The following is an 8,045-nucleotide window of genomic DNA, read 5'->3' as shown; positions in this document are numbered from 1 at the left end:
TAAACATCGACAGGGGGCAGCGGCCAGCTCTGCTCGCGGCGTACAACGAGATCTGGCGCAGTGGAAACATTCCGGCCGAGTGGAGGAGCGCGATCGTGGTCCCCATCCACAAAAGGGCAAGCCACAGGGTGTGACTTCCTCGTACCGGCCGGTGTCGCTTACATCATCGGCGGGCAAGATCCTGGAGGCGGTGGCGCTCCACAGACTGGAATGGATAGCCGCCGTTCGCGAGGCCCTGTCTCCCGAGCAAAGCGGTTTCCGCGCCGGACGCTGCACAGCGGACTGCATCGCCCAAGTGATGTGTATGCTGGAGCAGGCAAAGGCAGAGCGCCAGGAGGCATATCTGGTGCTTCTCGATGTGCGCAGCGCTTTCGACATGCTGCCGCACGAGGTCATCATGGACGCACTCCGCTGGCTGGGCGTTTCCGCGCGGCTACTCCGCTACGTGGAGGCCTTTTTGACTGGCCGCACATTCCAAGTGCGAGTGGGCAGCACCTGCAGCACCGAGCGAGCGGTCACCAAGGGAGTCCCGCAGGGCAGCGTCATCAGCCCATTTCTGTTCACCTTGGCGCTCGTACGGCTGCCGCTCTCTCTGCCGAGCTCCAAGCATTCCATCCGGGTGGCCATCTACGCCGACGACATCGCCATCGTCGCTACGGCCCCTACCCTGCATGGACCCGAGCTTCGGAGAGAGGTGCAGGCGTCGCTGGATGCCATCTCACGGTATTTGACGGGAATCGGCCTATCAGCCTCCCCGGAAAAGACTGTGGCGATGCTGTTCAGCCCGAGGCGACTGGCAACCAACACCACACCGCCCCTGCAGCTACAAGGCACTCCCCTCCCATGGCAGCACAGAGGAAAGTACCTGGGCCTGAGCATCGACTCCAAGCTCAGCTACAAGGCTGCGGTAGGCGAGCTGAGATTGATCAACAAGCGCGTCGCCGCTTTCGCGTCCCGTCTGCTCGCGCGCGGAGAGGGAGCCACGCCCACCCTTCCCCTTCGCCTGTACGAGGGTACCGCAACGGCGCGCGTACTATACGCGCTGCCGCTCCTGCAGCTTCGCCCCGCGCAGTGGGAACAACTGGACCGCGACCAGCGCGCAGCAATGCGGAGATTCGCGGGCCTCCCGAAGGGATCCAACATCGGTCCAACTCACGCGGAACTCTGTGTCTGGCCGGTCTCGCTTCGCGCGGAGCGCACGGCGCTCAATCATATCGAGCGCCTGCATCGAGCAACTGGCACGGCAGAAATCATCGCCGACCTGAGAGCGTCGCCGCGCTCACGCATGGGACAGGCGCGACGAGATTTCGACTTTGTTGTTCGCGCGAAGCCAGCCCCAGCACCACCTCGCCAGCCGCCCCATCGAGCACAGGCGCTCCGAATCGAGACAACCATCCCGGGAGTGCAGAGCAAGCAACGCACGCCGCACTGCGCAATCCGGCAGGAGACCGCTCAGCGAGTGGAATTGGACTACGCCTCCCGTGTCCATCTCTACACGGACGGGTCCGTCTCACAGGATGGCAACTCGGCCACAGCTTCCTGCACCGCGCCCGCGATCGGCATCACCAAGCAGTGCCGCGTGCGCTTCTTTGCGTCGTCAACAACGGCTGAAATCTCTGCGCTACATCTGGCAGCTGATGCGATCGCCGAGACGCCAGACCTGAAGCACGTCGCTATACACTGTGACTCGCGATCAGCTCTCATGCAGCTGCAGCGTCCCTACCGCGCCGCGATGTGTGTGCAGTGGCTGTTCCATAAGCTGTGTTCGCTAAGTGCGCGAGGTTGCGACATCGTGCTGCAGTGGGTGCCAGCACACGTGGGGCTCCCTGGCAACGAGGCATGCGCGCAGCCGACCGACTAGCGAAGGCTGCGCACGGTGACCCGGCTGTGCCATATTGCGCAAATATCACAGCCTTTGATGTGGCACGCCACATCATACGCTACAAGATAAACATGTGCCACCCGGACCCACGAGTGGCATCGGGAAGAATGCCTCGGCCGCTCCCATTCCTCGCCCTCGGCAACCGCGCTGTCTCTGCTCTCCTGCGGCTGAGAATCGGCTGCGTTTGGACTGCAGAACGCCGACACCGCCTCACCCAGGAGGGCGACCTACTCTGCGCGGACTGCGGTGCAACAGAAACTGTGGAGCACCTGTTGTGTTCGTGCCCCATCCACGCGAGTGCGCGAGCAGAAATGACAGCGACATTCAAAGAACTAGGGCTCCCTTCGGACAACGTAGGGGCTCTTATACCCCTGTCACACGGACACTGTAAAGGTACTTTGAACTAGTGCTCCATTACTCTAAGGACGAACGCACGCTGCCACACGGACGCGCCAAAGGACACCTAGCTCAAAGGAGCTTCGAAACAAGGCAGCTCGAGTTCGTCCTTTGAGGCTTCAAGGGAGTACTCTCTCTCCCAGCGAGTTAACAGCATAAATAAATTGAGAAAAGAAACGTTCAATTTTCGTTTTATAAATTCACTTCATAAGATTAGTGGTGTTTTAAAATATAAGATCATTTGTTTTGTGGCAGTCTCACCACGCCATACTCTCGTTCCAGATATACGAGCGAGTTGGGCTCATTGTGGCCAGCACTGTGATGTTATGCTCTGTACTTGGAAAATCGTGTCATTATTGCAGTTAAAATTGCGTTGCTTTAACATAATACGGTTATAAAGCTAATTTACTAAAAACATGTGACATTTATGCATTTACATGTGCAGTGAGGTTTGCAATTTAAATAACGCTTTTCACCGATGAGGGCGCTAAAAAGTTCTTGCGAAGGTCGTTCCGCGACCGTGTAGCACGGACGAACTCCCTTGAAGTAGTGCTCCTTTGGGAGCGTAAAGGAGCATTAGTTCAAAGTGCCTTTAGAGTGCCCGTGTGACCGGGGTATTACCTTCCCCCAAGCGTCGCACCAAAAGGCGAAAAGTGCACTTTGCGCGCTGGCTCGCTACATTGACAAGGCGGGTCTCCTCAGACGCTTTTGACAGAAGTCCACTTCCTCGTATTGTGCCCGCCAGCGCTGACACAAAGCCCGTGCGCCCCCTCTTCGGATGCCAGCAGACCCGCTGCCCCCCTCGCACCGCCGTGCGTTGACCCCGTGCTGTTTGTGCCCTCTCCCTTCGTCAGTTTCCCCCGACCAGACCCGTTTTCTACTCTGTCTCTTTTCTCCCCCTTTCCCCCCTCCCCATGTGCCGCGCAGCGAAGGTGATCTCTAAATACAGAGAGACAGTTGCACGCGCTGCACAGAACTATTTCCAACAAGAATAGAATCACAGAAGTAGTTGGAGTATAGAGGGTCTCGCTTTGACCGACGTGACGTCGCCGTGCAGCGCGCGCGTTACGACGGGAGGGGAGCTAGCAGGGTGCGCTTTCCAGTCTTCTCTAGTGTCACGTGACTATCCCCTTCTCTTTCTGCTCGTTCGGGTCCTCCCTCAGCGCCTCCTCTCTCCACATTCCAAGACAACCGCAGCGAGAAAACGCGCGTAGTGTGAGCGTCATTCCGAGGAGCTGCGAGGCAGCGTCGACGTTGACGCTGTGCCGGCGCGGGAAGCTTCCCGCCAGTGTGAGCGCGCCTTAACAGAGCCTGCGCTTAACCGCTAACCAACGTATTTGGTGGCGGCATCTATGGAAGCCACTGAAACTCCCGCCCACTCACTGAATAAAAAAAAATCATGTGCCGAGGCTCGGAATCGAACCAGGGTCTTTGGCGCTTGAGGCGGAGACGCCACGATACTCTGCCACAACTCAAGGTACAACCAACCATTAATTAAGGCGCATCTAATGAATGTACTCTTCCCATGCTGAAAGCTCCGCATTTTCGCTACGTATATCCTAGCCTAACAGAGCTAGGCCATCAGCAGTTTTTCTTAACTGCCTTGTACCTTGTCTCCCGTCCCTAATAAACGATTTCCGTTAAGTAGTTTGAAATTCACTGGCACAGCCGGGAATGTTTCGCCGGGCGAGCGCGCGAAGACACAATTAAGGGCTCTTTATACTGCGAACTGCCTTGTACGATAACCTACCATCGTGCCATCATAGTTTTTCAACGACCGTGGCGATCATCTGACCAGCCTTAACAGGCTCCTTCAAAGGTTAACTAGCACTTGAAGCGGCACCTGGAGTTCCTCTGCTGTTCGGCGCTTGTATATTGAGGCGCGTCAAAAAGAAATCCACGGTGCACGCAAGGCTCATGGACGCGAAGCGCTATAAAAAATCGAAACTCTCCTGGCCGCATGTGGCGCCGCCAAGCATCGGTTTTCTTTGCTTCAAACATTCAGGTTGTCTTTTGTCTGCCTTCCTTTTGTGATAAAAGTGCACTACCGGTTTTAAAACAAAATTTACTTCAATACTGAACCGCGCAACCTTTTTTTGTCACCCTCAGAGATTCGCGGATCATGTAGGAAGGAAAATTCCTTCAAGGTGGCGTCTTTTGTCCTATGACCGTAACCAGCCGGCCGCCGAGAGAGGGCCGGCGCACAAAGATAGAATAAAACTAGTTGGCACCGAGACTCCTAGCCCCACGCCTCGTCTCTGCTTTCCTCGCGCGTGCCAATAAGCTACAAAAAATAGGCGGTGGTTTAGCTCTGGTTAAACCTGGAGTGACACGATAGCTACAGCTGGCCTAGTGGAACTTGGTCACGTCACCAACCAGGTGACGAACCGCGTGGTCAGCCACGCCGCCGGCAGCTGCTCCGCACCACGTGACGAACCACGTGTCAGCGTGGCGGCGCAGCCACAGGGTGGCGGTGCTGCCACAGATTTGCACGGCGCCACAGGGGCGGCGCCACACTGAAGGCTCGAAATGCTAACGTAATGTGGCTATCGCTACAAAACGTAAAGCGTTACCGTTACAGTTACCGAAATAAAGTAATGCATGTTACTTTGCCGTTTCTCCATGGCCATAAATTTTAGTGAGTGTGTATTTGTCTCAAGAATTCATGATAATTATTTTATAAGGCTCATATTTCGCATAAAAATTCTAGCCCAGCAATGATTTTACCTGAAATCCTGATTTAACCAGAATACTTAGCCCAAATATGCAGGAGCTTAGAAAAGTCGTAGTGGCCTAGAGTTGAGTGCTGAGTTACATGCGCTGGCTTCAAACTATGTGCCACATGATGAAGCCATTTTGTGAATGTAACATTAAACACAAAATGGCTGGTCATCATCCACACTAATATCACAAAGAAAACATCGATGTACCCACAATAAATTTACAGCAATTCTGAAAAATGTGATGTTTCAAAATGCTCGATGTGCTTCTCCTCACAAAATAGACGCGAAAATTGTGCAGCAATAAAGAAATGCTTAATTGGCATTGTTCCGAGAAAATGTATTTCGGCACATAAACAATTCTGTTCTCACTGGAACGTCTATAATTACCGCAAAAAAGCTATTGTTTATGTTAATGTCTTCAAGATCAGCCTCGCTCGCTCAGGAAATCAATAACCAGAAATGTAGCCGCAGTTGCCGACAGAAAGAAGTAGCATTTATTTCGAAAACAAAGTTGATAAACAGCGCCAGAGTATTGCAGCGATAACTTTCTAGTGACTACAACTTGCTGTTGAATTTAACCAGCAGCTGCATTTCAAAGATGTCATCGGACAGCTTGCCTCGCTTTCTAGTGATTACGTCCGCACCTACGCTAAATAGGCGCTCGACGGACGCACTGGATGGTACTCCTGTATTCACTTTTAGGAAGAGCTGGTGAACGCGAAGAAGTTATTTCTTGAGCCCACACAGGACAAAGTTACGCGACCCCAAAAGGTACCGAGACAGTTCCTCATCTTCAGTTGGCGACTATGTCGAGAAGGTATTGCCGAAGAAGTCATCTCTGTTATGCCGGAGCTAAGGCGGGTCGCTGTACCCCGAGTCTGGATGCCCGCAAGCCAAGTAACTATAGTAACCTGACACCTCACGTTACCGAAAAATGTTTACGTATTTACGTTACCCGTTGCAACTCCGAAATGGTGACGAGAACGTTGCTAAGTTACCAAGAAAAGTAACGCGTCACCGGTAACGTCGTTACTTGTAACGCGTTACCGCCAACACTGGGTTTCGCTAGGATATCACACCTTGAATGGTGTTTAGGCTATGGTGTGGAGTTATGGTTATTTGCAGGTCGGCAAACTGCTTCTGTTTCAGGAACGTCTCAGTGCGCTGTTTCTTTGAAACTTCCACAAGTCGGTCACCAGAGGAGAGTTTGTTGGCTTTGTACTTTTTCCCGATGAATTGTTCAAGACGATTCGCAATCAGGAATACAGACATTGAGGCTACTGGAACAGTGTCGTCTCCTTAGGAACAGTGTCGTCTCCGCGGCGGCTCCTTAGGTTTGAGCTTTACACAAGAGAAGGGGAGAGATTCATAACATATCACGATGGTCAGCATAATGAGTGGAGTTACAGACTCAGTATGCACAAGGACAACAAAAGAAATGGGTTCATGATTATACAATCGAAGAAATCAATAAAAATGTCAGCATAATGAGCACCGGGCATCGAAAGAAATGGGAAAAAAACCGAGGGAAATAAAACGACGCATTAAGTGATGAAGTATAGAGCACTCACACACAGAAAAAATAAAATGAAAATGTAGTAATAAAATAAGAGCACTCAGAAACGCTGAACAGTAATTTGATGCAGGCGCAGAGAGTTTTTAGTTTTAGAAATGTCCGGTCAGTAATTGCCTGAAATTAAGCGGGTCTTCTTCAGTGACTATGGACTTACGTAGATGGTTCCAATGTGCAATGGTTTCGGGCAGAAAGGATTTATAAAACGTGTTTGTAAAATCCTGTATCCGTAGTACGCTCAAACAGTTAAAAATTCGGCGTGCAGTGCAAATCGGCGAACGCAGACTTCCTTAGCGGTGGGCAGTTATAATACAATTTATGAAATAAAACAAGTCTGACACTTTTCACCGATGGGCCAGGGGATGAAGATATAAAGATGACTTGATAATAGTTATACTCTGGGGTCTTTTATACTGCGATGTGATGAAACGGGCCACGCGATTTCGGATGGCTTCAAGCTGATTGATAAGGGCAAGACTGTTAGGAATTCCTAATAGCCGAGGCGTATTCAAGTCTGGGACCAGTGAATAAAGTTTACGAATGAATGGGGATGAAAAGGCGAGGAATCTCGTGATGAAAGCAAGCCACTTAGGAGCGTCCGTAGTAAGTTTATTGGTGTGCTCTGACCAGGCTAGTTTGTTGTTCACAATGATGCGGCAAGAGAGCAGTACGATTCTGCTTTTGAGAGATGTAGAATTTAATGAGCATTAATAGCTGTGGTTACTGTTCTTCCTTGATATATACGTGAACTTGCATTTAGAAATGATAAGTTTAATTAACCATGGAATACCAAGTTTCTGCTAGATTTAATTCACATTGGAGCAGAGACTGATCACTTTACTAGATATGCGACGACAAAGGACGCAGCCGTCTGCGAAGAGGCGGATAGACAGTTATATGGCATTAAGAGATCGTTAATAAATGTCAGAAAAAGGTGCGGTCACAACACTACACACTGAGTGACACCAGAGAGGACCTAGGTAACTCCAGAATTATGATTGTCAATACTTGTATAATGGTAAGTGGTCGCGAAGAGAGCAGTTAATCTATGATAAGACCAAAGGGTCAATGTGGAGGAACGGTAGTTTGGTCATTAAACGCTGATGTGGTACACGGTCGAATGGTATAGTCAAGGTAGATGACATCAGTTTGAAAAAAATCAAGGTTTAAGTGAAGGTCTGCGCTAAATTCGTAAAGTCGGGATTCGCACGAATATCCTTACCCGAAACCGTGCTGTTTTTCAAAAAGAAAGAATACCCGTCGAGGTGTGATGCAATCTGCGAATATAATGTGTGCTATAGTACAGCTTCAATCGAATTGGGACTTGTTCATGCGAAAACTAAGGACTTAACAGATAAGTACATACCAACCCATATAATTACATCTAACAGCACAGCTCCCTGGTACAGCACTAATATCAAGCGGTTGTCTAACAGGAAAGAACGTATGTACAAACTTGTAAAACATAGTT

The sequence above is a fragment of the Amblyomma americanum genome, chromosome 1 (assembly GCF_052857255.1).
Source record: "Amblyomma americanum isolate KBUSLIRL-KWMA chromosome 1, ASM5285725v1, whole genome shotgun sequence".
In the NCBI taxonomy this organism is placed as follows: Eukaryota; Metazoa; Arthropoda; class Arachnida; order Ixodida; family Ixodidae; genus Amblyomma; species Amblyomma americanum.
This window is presented reverse-complemented; position numbering follows the sequence as displayed.